Below are 14,437 nucleotides of genomic sequence, written 5' to 3' on the forward strand. Positions count from 1 at the left end.
TACCCAAAGATACCCCTCCCTATCTGACATGTTTCTTCTCTAATATGGGCCAAAATATTATTAATATGATTGCTACCATTATGGGTTTCAATACTAGCGAGTTTGTTGATGAATTGACCCTAGTTCTCATGTCTATCTTCACCCCTAGACAACCTCCTGTTGTCAAATATGACTATGCTGCATTCATTGCTGAAAAAATCCATGACCAGTTCATGAGGCTAGAAAATGAGAGAGTGTTTAAGTATTCTACAGTCATACATCACCTCTTCCTTTACTATCAATCTGACAATTTCCCTTTCTCTGTGCATAAGCTTGATACAAAAGGTATCCCTAGGTCAGTCATTTTCTAGACCTCTATTTTTCACTACTCGTCCTCTTCTCCCTATTCATACATAGACTTCATTGATCAGTTCGTCCATCCTGTAACTACCATGCTGACAGGAATTTCTCCTCCCAGAATCAGTGATGATATCAAAATAATCCTTTAGTTGTCAAAGCATCATAGGATAGGTGACTGGTACTTATACCAGAATCATATTGAGATCAGAGTCTATGGGTGTGAACTGCCTCCATTCAAATTGCCCAAATATGTCCCTATGAGATTATTTTCCCTAGAGTACTACAGGAAAATAATCAACTCTGATCAAATCCATTTCATGAAAGCAAAGAAGAAAGCCCAGCTGAGAATCAAAGACCACTTAGGCCCATTTGTGTGCAACAATAGAAAGGCAGGGCAAGAAGCAGAAGAAATCATAGAGAGGAGGATGCATTTAAAGAAAAGCTTTGCTTGGGCCTATGATCCTCACAGTTTCATTTGTGATAGAAGGATAAAACACAAGTTATCACCTTATATCCATCACAGCATACCTGAAATAGAAGAATATGCCAATATGAATGAATGGAGGGAAGGGACATTGATAGAGCAAGATAGTGATAAACTTGAATTTGAGAATGTGATGAAAGATTTGGAGAAAAGACTTGACCTAGACTCCTTTGTACAGGTGCATGCAGAGTCTTCCCAAAGGCCAGCCCAGGAAACCAGTTCTCCCACAGCAGAGCCTTCAGAGAGGTAAACTCAGGAAACTGGTCCATCTACATCAGAACAACCATCTACATCAGAACAACCAGAGACAACAGAACATCTAGAGAAATCAGAGCAACAGCTTGTAATCTTTGTAGAGTTGGACCCACCACAGCCACATCCAACTCAAACTAATATGGGAAATCCTCTAGTACTACAGACTCCTCTAAATGAGGAAAATAATCTAAAAAGGGACAAGGAAGCAGCTACCTCTCCAAGCATACTCACAGATCAACCCTTTGTTAAGAGGCAAAGGATGAATCCATATTCAGAGGAGGAATTCATTGGAGAAACTACAGAAAGCATGAGAAAAGAAGGGACAGATAGTTTACAGGTGGGACACCCTCAACTTCACATAAGCAAGAGCTAGAAAGACAATAGAGCATAAAAGTGTCATCTCTCAGGTCTTCTTTTGAGAAAATTATAGATATAAAGGGGAAGTTTAAGGAAATCAAGACAAAGAATGAGAAACTGAAGGCCCAAGCCTATGCTCAGTACTTAAAGATGGCCCCTACAAACCAAACCAGATTGATGTCAGCCTTTGACATCAAAGAGGGAAAAATGCAAATGAGTTTCCTAAAGCCCACAGTGCTGCAACCAAAATCCTTGGTAGATTATCTCAAAACTCACTTTGAAGTAATGGCTAAAGACACCCACCCTATTGATCAGATTGAACTACACAAGCAAACAGGTGAGATGGTCTACTCAACACTGACCAGCAAAGTAATGATGGCTCATAGATTACAAAATTCATTGAGAAATAGTACAGCCCAATTGCAAATGGAGAAAGCCTCTTCACAGGGAAAAGATAACAGGATAAAATCACTGGAAGAGTTAGTAATTGAGTTGGGTCATGACCCAAAAGATGTTAAGGTAGCAGAAAGCTTAATTAAGAAAAAGAATGAAGACATAGCTGCACTTAGAAAATAGTTGAAGTTGCCACCAATCATTCACCCTCAAACTTCTGAAGTGATAGAGAAGAAAAATGAAGAAGAACTTATGGACTTGGTCGTTAAGTTAAACGAGCAACTAAAAGAAACAGAACAGGAATTGGAGAAAGAAGTGCAATCAAGGCAGAGTGAGTCGACCACACAACCTCAAACTACAGTGCTAGTAGTTTCAACAGCAGTCCCTTCTACACTGTCAACTGTTTTAGCACCAAACATTCCTTTGGCAACAGTTGCACCCATAGAGGCAATAGGTACATCACAGGCAGGTACACCTACTTAGAGCACAGAGGACTTGATTAATTCAATGGAAGAAATGAAACTCCAAGTAACAAAGCTGCAGAAAGTAAAAGAGAAATTCACTACTTTGGAGCAGAAATATGATATATCAAAGATGAATTATGTAGAAGAAATAAGGAAAAACAAAGGCATGACACAACAAATTAAAGCATTGGAGAAGGATATATCATTTGAAAAACCTTTGACAGACATCAAGAAAATATTGTGGACCAATATCATTGATTCCATAAATGATATTTGGTCATCAATTCAAATTATTTTTGAACAGATTGATTTAGTAAAGCTTGCCCTTGAAGAAATTGAGAAGACCAGAGAAGAGTTGGGCAGGAAACCTGAGGAAGCTATTAGATTAATCAATTTTCTGAACAGTAAAAACAGGCAACAATTAGAACAATTAGACATTGAGGATAGGATTGCTACCATCCTCAAAATAAAGAAAGTGTTGACCAAAAGGAATCTGATGCAAGGCCTGGAACGAAGATGTCAAAGCATGCAGAAAGATATAGATGAGTTCATGAAGAAATTTGACATCTTAAGAATGAAAGGACTCCCCAGTCCTTTAGTCATCAATGATAAGTTAATGGTTCAAATTGAGTACATTAACAAATTACATCAGCAGGCTGACAGTCAAGCTAGTTCATCTTCAGCCAAGGCATTACCAACAGGGAAAGTGTTGTACGACGGTTTAGAGAACCTCTTTTTCATTGAACATGAAGTAAAGCACTTATTCCCAGTACAACCCAATTTTGTAAAATATACAGAAGCAGATGAAATTTACAGGAAGCTGACAAAAACAAGAATACCAAAGGATGATTGGTGGACCAACATGACTGACATCCTATATATTACTGTAGGAATTTACAGGGTAAGTTCCTCAGAAAGAATACCAAAAGGACACCGCTCACAACCAGATCTCAAATCAATACACCAGTATTTTTGACGTGGTTAAAACCCTCAGAGTGCAAGGAGGGAAACAGTCCACGGCCTGTCCCAACGTGGGTACTACAGGCAATTTATTAATCAAAGAATGAAAATTTACATAAGCTTCTCTCATGCACGGATTACACGAACAATGACCCTCCATGCGCTTTAAATAGAACTCATGGACCAATCGGGTGTCAAGCCACGGATCAAGTGTCGATAATACCGAGGTGAGAGTGAACCGTCGGATCACTACATATCGTGACCGTCGGATTGTAAGTTACAATATGTACAACGGTAAAGAAACACACTTTACCTAACTCTATACCTAACTCTAAACTAGACCAAGTTGAACTTAACTATATCCTATGTGTCGGAATATCCTAACATCCCCCCTTAAGAACAACTTGGGATAGGATTGAAGGATTTACAAATATGACACAATAGGAGAAGGAAGGAGGCACTAGAGCCTATCCCCCCTTAGTGACAACTTCCTGAACTCCAAGCATATATCGAAGTTTAGTGAACTTCGCCTCTGTGAGAGCCTTTGTGAAGATGTCTGCAACCTGATCATCTGTTGGACAATATTGCACTTCAAGAACATGGTCATGAATGAGCTTTCTGATGAAGTGCATGTGTAGTTCGATGTGTTTGCTGCGCTGATGCTGAACTGGATCTTTGCATAGCTGAATGGCACTTTGATTATCACACCAAAGTGTGGTTGGATGCTGCTGCTCAAAGCCAAACTCTGATAGGATCTGACGAAGCCACAAGGCTTCCTTACTAGCTTCCACGGCACCACGATACTCTGCTTCTGCTGACGAAAGAGAAATGGCAGCCTGTTTCTTACAAGCCCATGTAATTGGTCCTGAACCAAGAGTGAAGACATAACCGGCAGTAGACTTCCGATCATCAGGGTCACCAGCCCAATCAGAATCAGTGAAACCAACTAACAGAGGAGCTGCTTTGGCACTGTAATGAATCCCAAACTGTACTGTACCTCGAACATAACGAAGTATTCTTTTGGCTGCTTTCCAATGACTTTCACGGGGGTTTTGCATAAAACGAGCAACAAGGCCAACAGCAAAGGAAAGATCAGGACGAGTATGGGTTAAGTACAAGAGTTTTCCTACAAGTTGACGGTATAAGGTAGCATCAACTTCAGGAGAAGTACAAGAGACTGAAAGTTTGACTCCAGACTGAAAGGGAGAAGGGGCTGGCTTACAGTCTTCCATGTGAAAATGACGAAGAATATCACAAGCATACTTGGACTGGGAAAGGGAAATACCTTCCTTGGATTGCAAGACTTGAAGACCGAGAAAATAGTGTAAGTGTCCTAAGTCTGTCATTTCAAATTTCTTTTTAAGGATAGACTTCACATGGTTTATAAGGTTGGGATCACTGCCAGTAAGGATAAGATCATCAACATAAAGAACAAGGATGATAAGAGAGTCACCCACTTTCTTGGTGTAGACAGTATTGTCAGAATGACACCTAGAAAAGCCAGATTCTAAAAGAAAGCTATCCATTTTGGCATACCAAGCCCGAGGAGCTTGCTTGAGACCATAAAGGGATTTCTTAAGTCGACACACAAGGCTGGAGTCTGTTTGTATGAAGCCAATGGGTTGTTCCATATAGATTTCTTCCTGCAAGTCCCCATGCAAGAAGGCAGATTTAACATCCATCTGATGGACTTCCCATTTTAAAGAGGCAGCAAGGGAAAGAACAAGGCGGATAGAGTTCATTTTGGCAACAGGGGCGAAGGTTTCAGTGTAGTCAATGCCTTCAACCTGTGAAAAGCCCTTAGCAACAAGACGAGCTTTATGTTTATCAATTTTGCCATCTGGTCCATACTTGGTTCTGTAAACCCATTTACATCTTACAAGTTTTCGTCCCTTTGGTAGAGGAACAAGATCCCATGTATCATTTGTCATCAATGAGTGATATTCTTCATTCATAGCTGCTTCCCAATGTGGATGGCCTGAAGCTTCTGCAAAAGTGTCAGGATCATGATTTACTGGAGCTTGAGCCAGTAAAGAAGAGGCTCTTTCAAACTGAGAACGTGTACGTCGCTGATCTGTAGGATCACCGGCAAGATCACCTGCTGCATCTCGAGTAGCACGGACCCATCTTGGAAGTTGAGGATCCTGAGAAGGTGGGGGAGGAATGTCATCCTCACTTTCATCATCTGAAGAAGAAATGTTTTCAAAAGTAGAAGAGATAGGAAGAGGTGGCACATCCGCCGGACTAGGCTCGCAGGCCGATTTATTTTCATCAAATTTTACATCTCTTCTAATGATAACATTTTTGGACTTAAATGGAATAAGTCTATAACCTTTTACATCTTCAGAATATCCAACAAAAGTGCATTTCTCACTCTTAGGTTCTAAAGCTTTATGCTTTTCATCTGGAATATGGGCCCATGCTTCACTTCCAAACACACGAAAGTGACTTACATCTGGTTTAATGGAACTCCAAGCTTCTTCTGGAGTGATATTCTCTAGAACCTTAGTAGGAGTGCGATTGATTATATAATTTGCACAATTAATTGCTTCGGCCCAAAAACTAAGACTGAGTCCTTTAGATTGCAGCATACAATTAGCCATTTCCTTTAAGGTGCGATTTTTCCTTTCAGCTACACCATTTTGTTGTGGAGTGTATGGAACAGTATGTTGCATTTGAATTCCATTTTCGGTGCAAAAGTTGATGAATGTGTTTTTAACATATTCTCCACCATTATCAGTTCTTAGCTTAAGGATTTGATGTCCAGATTGTTTTTCAACAAAGGCTTTGAAGGCCAAAAAAGTATTAAATACTTCGCTCTTGAGTTTTAAGAAGTATACCCAAGTGCGTCTGGAGAAATCATCAATGAAAGTTAAGAAGTACTTGCAGCCACTGAATGAAGCAACAGGAAGAGGACCACATAAATCACTGTGCACAAGCTGTAAAGGGGCTGAGGCGTGCCAAGAGGCACGTTTGTCAAAACTGTCCCGATGATGTTTTCCGAGTACACATCCGGAACAAACACCATCTCTGCAAGATACCATAGGAAGACCTGTCACCATATTTTCTTTACATAGATGCTGAAGGGAGCGATAGTTTAAGTGACCAAATCGCTCATGCCAAAGTTTGCTCACTTCATCATTATGAGCAACAAATACTGAGGGAAGATTTGATGACCCAAAGTTGTGAAACTTATACAACCTTTTGGAATCATCAGCAAGACCAGTAGCTAGAATCTGTTTAGGATCTTTTAGATCCTTGATTACAACATCATGAGGTGAAAATTCAACAATTTTACCTTCACCTGAATGAGTTATCTGATAGACAGATAGAAGGTTGCAGGATAAGGTTGGAACACATAATACATCATTAAACTGACCATTGTCTAGATGAACAGTTCCAGTCCCTACAACATTAAGAGATCTATCATCACCAATATATATATTTTTGGTGTTACAATCATTTAAAGAAGAAAACATGGCTTGATTTTTGGCCATGTGACAAGAGGCTCCAGAATCAATGAGCCACTCATGAGAATGAGAAGAAGAAGAAGATACATTTAATGCATAACCAGACTGAGATGATTGATAATGACATGCAGAAAGTGCCATTCCGGAAGTTGAAGTTGAAGTAGGCTCCACATGGATGTTATGTTTCTTCATTGCGGCTTCCAAGGCTTCCATCTTCTTAAAGCATTTAGATTCTAAGTGGCCATCTCGATTACAAAAGTTACAATGTCTATCAGACTTCTTCCATTTGTTTTTATTGGTCTTATCATTTTGCTGAAATGATCTTTCATTTTGAGGCTGAGATGGTTTAGGACCATTCTTTTGAGGATATGACTTCTTAGGATTCTTTGAATTTGGTTGCTGCTGGGCGGCTAATGCTTTCGTGGAAGAGTTTCCAAGATTAAGAAGACCAAGGTGTAAGAGTTTTTCTTGTTCTCTTATTAAGGAATCACAAAAGGAGTCAAAGGAAGGGGCCTTGTATTCTTGTCCTTGACAAATGAAAGCTTCCCTTGTAGAATGGAAAGTGGAAACAAATACAGAGTAGGCTGGTCCCAACTTAGTAAGGATGGAATAAATAAGGTTACCATCTTCTTTCTTAACTTTAACACCTTCCAAGAGATATCTAAGGGTCTTGAATTTGGACAAGAAATCTTCAATGCAAGAAAAATTATTAGGATCCAAAGTAAGCAGCTCATTTTCAAGTTGATGGGCTCTAATTTCATTTTTAATTCCAAAAACTTTAGCAAGTTTTTCTAAGGCTTCATGAGGAGTCTCAAGTTCTGCAATGTGGAATCTAAGATCAGGAGAAACAGACATCCCTATCAAACCACGTGCTTGATCTTGTCTATTTTCCCATTTTGCCGCCTTGTCTTCATCTTTTGGTTTCTTCTCTTGGTCTGTGGCTATTCTGTAGAGACCTTTACTTCTAAGTAAATCTCCCATGTAGGCTACCCATTGGAAGTAGTTAGTGCTGTCAAGAATGACTTGGCATGGACTTTCCATTTTTTGAAGAAAAACTGAAGCTGAAGATGCTGAAAGTAAGTGGTCCAATGGATAGATCTCGAAAAAATAGGCGGTTTTAAAAAAAACGGCTCTGAAAAAGGCTTCCGGATGAAGAAGTTATGGCTTTTTTAAAAAAAAAATTGTTGACGATGCCGGCAAAGTGCGCGAATGTGCGGGAATGAAAAAATCCGCCCCCACAAAATGGAGACTTGAACCCAAGACCTCTACTCTCTTAAAATAGCTTTGAACCAATTGATCTATACAAAAAATTTGAGAGAGAGAGAGAGAGAGAGAGAGAGAGAGGGGGGGGGGGGGCCTTGATTTGCGTGCTTGCCTTGAGAAAGCTCCTTTTCCCTACAAAACACAAAACACAAAACCCAACACGAATATGCAAAGAAAAACGAACCTTGCGGCTCGAAGTTAGCTTTAGCCAAAAAACTAGAAATTTTAAAAAAAAAATCTCAAAGTTAGCTTTAGCCGAAAAACTAAATATTTTTCTCAATGTTTCTGATTTTCCGAGATCACACTAAGGTGCAGGGAAAAGAGCATACGCATGAGAAAAATCCTTCCTTTCTGTTTCTGATTTGCCCAGATCGCACAGAGTCGCAGGGCAAAGAGCATACGCAGAAATGAAAGGTATAGATCCGGTTAAAAAAAAAGGCTAAATAAACCGAAACCGAAATAAGCAGAGAGAAAATAACAGTAAACTGCAAAAAACACTGTATACCTCCCGATCTGAAAAATGACGCAGCTAGGGCTACCGGAAACCTTTTCGCGTGAAACGAAAGGGGTTCCTCACTGAAACAGATGCTCCGAACGCAACAGAGCAGTCCTCTCGGCCCGAAAGCAGTCAGAAACAGCAGATCTAGGAAACAACAGCCGCATGCAGTTCTACCGGCTTCAGATTTGGATCACCAACGGACGCGGCCCTCAAATAGCTCCGATACCATGTAGGAATTTACAGGGTAAGTTCCTCAGAAAGAATACCAAAAGGACACCGCTCACAACCAGATCTCAAATCAATACACCAGTATTTTTGACGTGGTTAAAACCCTCAGAGTGCAAGGAGGGAAACAGTCCACGGCCTGTCCCAACGTGGGTACTACAGGCAATTTATTAATCAAAGAATGAAAATTTACATAAGCTTCTCTCATGCACGGATTACACGAACAATGACCCTCCATGCGCTTTAAATAGAACTCATGGACCAATCGGGTGTCAAGCCACGGATCAAGTGTCGATAATACCGAGGTGAGAGTGAACCGTCGGATCACTACATATCGTGACCGTCGGATTGTAAGTTACAATATGTACAACGGTAAAGAAACACACTTTACCTAACTCTATACCTAACTCTAAACTAGACCAAGTTGAACTTAACTATATCCTATGTGTCGGAATATCCTAACAATTACCATGGTAAACAGTGAGGTAAATAGAAATAATTACCACAGTAAATTTTGGTAAAAAGGAAGAACGCTGGTGAACAGGTAAAGAGTATTAGTTACAGTTGAAAGAGTATCAGTTAAAAAGATCAAATAAGATGTCCAGCACAGAGTTACTAAGACAACAGCAAGATGCAGATTCGTAGAGCATGCCTCCAGCTCCTTCAACAAAAACAGGGACAACAAAAATCAGTTCATTATCTATCACTATATTCGAGACCATCTGTCTCTATATTTGTGTAAATAGATATTTTATTTTCCTAGAATAAATCTCATTTAGTTATGAGATATTTTGATGTAAATTTTGTATAAATACTTCTTTATTCGAAGTATTAGGGGTGGATTCAAAGACATTTCTATAGACATTTTCTTCTAGAATTGAAGTGATATTGTACCAAGACTTGTATGGCTTGCTGGATCAAGGAATAAAGTAAAGACTGTTCACGGGATACTTGTGTCAAACAGAAATCAAATAAGTATTCTATATCTCTTGTTTATTATTGTTTTTCCTCTGTTTATTAATAATCATATGTGTTTTTATAAAACCTGAATGATAAATGAGTAATGATTTTTCAGAAATTGCTTTACTACACTCTATTTTAAACTGTTTATCTTCTCAATGTTTTCTGCTAGACTATCATAGTTAGGGAATTCTTGAATGCTCCCTTACTTCGTAGTTTATCCCTTTGGTCCAATTGAACAAAGAATTCTTAATTGCCCTTTGTTGATAGGCCTCTTCTATTCCTCATTTTGACCCCGGTTAAAGGATTCTTGATTGCCCTTTCTCCCTGGTTAAGACCATCTCATTCACCTAAACCTGACATTTGCCTTTTGTTTTACTACCTTGCCCTATGAGTTTTCCCTTTAGTAAATGATCTAATCTAGTTAAGCCATCACTCTATTGACTCCATAGCCCAATGGCTTGAAGACCTTGCTCTATCCATCTGTTCCTAGAATTCCACCACTATCAAACAAAACAACCTTGAACATTATTAACTAGCCTAATATCACACCAAAACAAAGCTAAATTATAAAGAGATAGGCATCTCTAAGTACATATTGGCTAGATTCTGTACTTAGAATATTGGTTTGTGGTTACCTCGGACCCCTTTCCTTCTTCCCATAACTTGTAAGGAAAATCTGAGTGATAACAGAAGTATATATATATATATATATATATATATATATATATATATATATATATATATATAATTGAATGAGAATGCCAATGCAATGCAACGAAAGATGCCTAATGATGCCTAACGCAATCTTTTTGTTTTTGAAAAAAAGAAATAGGAAATCATTCCATTAAAAATAGAGTGCTTGCTTTGACGCCCTCCCTGGTAACAGCACCAAAAAGTGATGGGCCCTAGTATTGCAACAAGAATGTTGCAACTCCTGAGGCTTTCAACTTAAATTATCAACCTAGGGTTCGTACAAACTTCTGAGGAGTCGAAAATGTATGTGCAACAGACACCTTCCTCTTCCTAGTCTGAATCCCTTTGATGAAAGTGAAAGAAAGCAATAAAACACCTTCAATTGAACAAATATCTAGGTAAGTTGTCAATCCTAAGTTGCAAAAAGTAAATAACAATAAGAAAATATATTCTAGTTGGAAAGTAAATGTCAGGAAGGAAATCTATTCTATTTGCAAAAATGTAAAGCATAATTAAAATTAAGAAAATATAATCTATCTTGATGGAATGGAAATGGCATTAAAGGAAATATATTCTATTTTGGAGGAAAGGAAAGTCCTAGATTACTCTTTCATAAAGGAAATCACACTTTGCATGAAGTAAATTGCAGAAAGGAAATCTAGACTAATTGCAAAAATAAACATTCAAGAAGAAAGTAATATAAGAGATAAATGGTGGCCTAACCAAGCCTCATCTCAACCAAAGTGGCCTCAGATCATTCGTAGTCTAAAAATATACTTATACCATGAGTTTTGAGTGAATCTATGGACGTATGATCTAGAAAACAAATTGTGATAGGATGTTTGTTGCTCGAGTTAACTTGACAAATGCCCAAGAAAATAAAATTAAAATGAAATGTGGTAAAAAATATTATTAAGTAGGATTACCTAGGAATCCAATCCAAGTGCAATCATTCAAAACTACCCTTGTTAATATGTGCTAAAAAATAGCAGAAAATTACTACTCTAAAAACCAGAAATTCTAGAACTAGGGAGCTAGTTAACCTACCAAATGCCTAACCTGATTAAGTGAAAATTATATGTGATAAATTTTTTTATTAAATAAAATTTTTTTAGGACTCAATCAAAGTGGAATCAACTCAAAATAGATATGTTAACTCGTGCTAAATAATAGCATAAAATTACTATTGTTTTGCAATAGGATTGTTGGGAATGACTGTCTATCTACTTTATTAACCAAGGAAAAGCTCCTACTAGATCTATGAATCAAATTTATTCATTTTTATGGTCTTATGATCATTATGAAGTGCCTAGGGGTGATCAGGACTATTTTGGGGAAAATCAAAATGCATTTTGGAGGTTTTTTCATAGTGTTATAGGATCGGGATAGAGTGCTATAGGATTGTCCTGTTTTGCTACAGGATTAAATCCGTGCACATTCTGAGGGTGGGAAAGGATATATAAAGGTATGTAAGGTTAGTGGTGGGTAAATGAAGGTTGTATGAGACCTTTTCCAAGCCTAGTACCCTTTAGGGGCCCATATTGCACAAAAATCAATGCAAATAGTGGCCTTAAATAACCCAGAGATGTGCTCTTCATGAACAGTTCTTTGGGGGGGTTGTTGAGGTTGAAGAAAGGAATATAGTGGTGGGATGAGGAGTGTGAATGACAATTCCAACCCTACAGATCAACAGTAGTACCTGCAAACCACACTAAGTTACTCTATTTTGCCAAACAATTAAAGCATGTTAACAATGTAAATTGCAGAAAATTGAGATGACAAAAAAAGGATGAGCTGAATTTTATTGGAAATATAACTATTGCATGGAAATAAAACCTATATAGAAACCCATACAAGGCCTACAACCACTATGGTTATACTTCTTTTTCTCAAAGAAAACTACTAAGCCAATCACTAGTTTGCATAAAATAGAGATGCAGGAAAAAGGATTAATCTAAGATCTAACCACTGCAAAGGAAAGTGACTATATATATTTTTCTTGCAAACACAACATCTCCAACCACACTTCCCACAAGAGAGGTGATTTACAAACTGGCACAAGCAATTTTCTCATAAACAACTTCTACTAAAAAAGGAAATATTGGTAGGAAAGGAAATGAATGAGTAAAATACACAAAAGAGAGAGACTAAAGCCTCTGGGTTGGTCCCTAACCCAATAGGACTCATCCCTCTAAATATGGATCATACTGAAAATAATATAACTTCAATTCTCTGTCAAAATATACCATACATAACAAAATACTAGGCAAAGAAGCCTATTACTCCTCAAAATATATTCTTCACAAATTCGAACCTCCTATTGGGATGGAAGGTACCTTTATTTATACAAAAAGACTTGAGGGGTATCTTCCTTAAAGAGGGGGATTTTTTCCTTCCGATTCCTTAAAATTGTGGATCTGGTTCCCTCATTGAATTCAAATTCTGAGGATACATCCTCTATAAGCCAGCCAAGCTTAAGGTCCTCTTTTGGTAGGGAACACATCCCTACATTTTTCTCAATCAATGGAGTTCCAAAATATTCTAAATACATTAATAATATTCCATTCATTTATTGGTGGGGAAAAATTCCCTAAATTATCTAATTCTGTAGATCTTTTCGATTTCACTCAATATTCTCTCAATATTTTGCAAATAATAATAATAATAATAATAATAGGAACATAATAAGAAATTATCTCTAAACCTTCCTAAGAACATATTAAATCTAAAAAAAAATATTAAGTGTAGAAGGATAGATTTAATATATCCTCTATGTGCCTAAGAAAGGCTAGATGGGCCTTAATTTGTGTATAGTTGAGAGGCCCATCACTCAGTGGCCTTTAGATTCTTGATCTCATACAATCCAATATATAGAGGAAGAGTGGGCCAAGGTGCTTTCTTCTTCCTTTGCAATACTCCTGAAAAACCTATGGAAATATGATAAAATACTTCCTACATGACCAATTTTCCAGTGGCATACCTCGGTAGCAGATGTCGAGACTTCTAACCACCAAGCACTCTGAGCTAAGTGCCATCCATGAGGCAAACCAACAAGCCAATTTTGACACTCCTTCCATCGCCTCACAAGACATTCATTATGGTTATTCCTCAAAGATTATCTTGTACAATGGGATGAGGAAGTGATCCATCAACTTCTCCATGAATCCTTTGTAACTACAATCTGAAAGAAGCTTATAGTAAATGTGCACAGCCGGTTCCTTTGGTGACCATGTCAAACTCATGTCAGGAAAAGAGTTTTAAGCACATATCACATCCACCAAGTAAGAAGACATGTAGAACCTGGCTTGCTTACCCTTAGTAGATTTCTTGGAATTAGTCACATGGATCCTCAACTGTTGAGCCAACAAGTTCGACCAGTTAAATGGTTTTCCTTCTTTCATAATCTGATCCAGCAAGAATGTCTAGCCTTTGGGATAAGTTGGAGTGCTCTTTTGACCATAGATCTGGAAACATAGAACTATCAATTACTAAACTTGTTTCTTGAGATATTTGATCTTATAAGTATTTTTGGGTGTCTAGTGGAATTTGGATGGCTCTTTCAGCCAACCTTTGATGACATATTTTTGTGCTCAGGTAACTGGCGATTGTGTAGAAGTGGGAATCCATGTAGGATTCTAGCAGTGGAAAATGATACATACACTGAAAATGATGTGCCACGAAAGAGGAAATCCTTTGTCCATTGGCACTGCTAAGGATCTTTCTATTTGCATCTATGTGTGACAGGATCAAGTTGACAATGTCTGTGTAAGGAAAGTCTAGAAACCTGCATGTAATCTTGTACAATCTTGACTTTTGGACATTGATGTAAACCTGTCTATCCTCAAGATCTAATTTATAGTTGGTTGATGAGAAAACATATTTCACTGTGTGCCATGTAATGTCTGAATATTTAAGTGTCTGAAAGAACTGGCATAGTGGTAGGAACACTCTCAACCATCTCACCGATGCTGCTCTCTGTGGTGTCTTTTGAGGCAGATCTCTTTGGTGCCATTATGATAACAATATGATGGAGAGAGATAACCTCAAAACAATTCAGTACCTGTATGACAAA

The sequence above is a fragment of the Pinus tabuliformis genome, chromosome 1_2 (assembly GCF_031772625.1).
Source record: "Pinus tabuliformis cultivar Carrire ecotype Pingquan chromosome 1_2, CPIR1, whole genome shotgun sequence".
NCBI classification, from domain to species: domain Eukaryota; kingdom Viridiplantae; phylum Streptophyta; class Pinopsida; order Pinales; family Pinaceae; genus Pinus; species Pinus tabuliformis.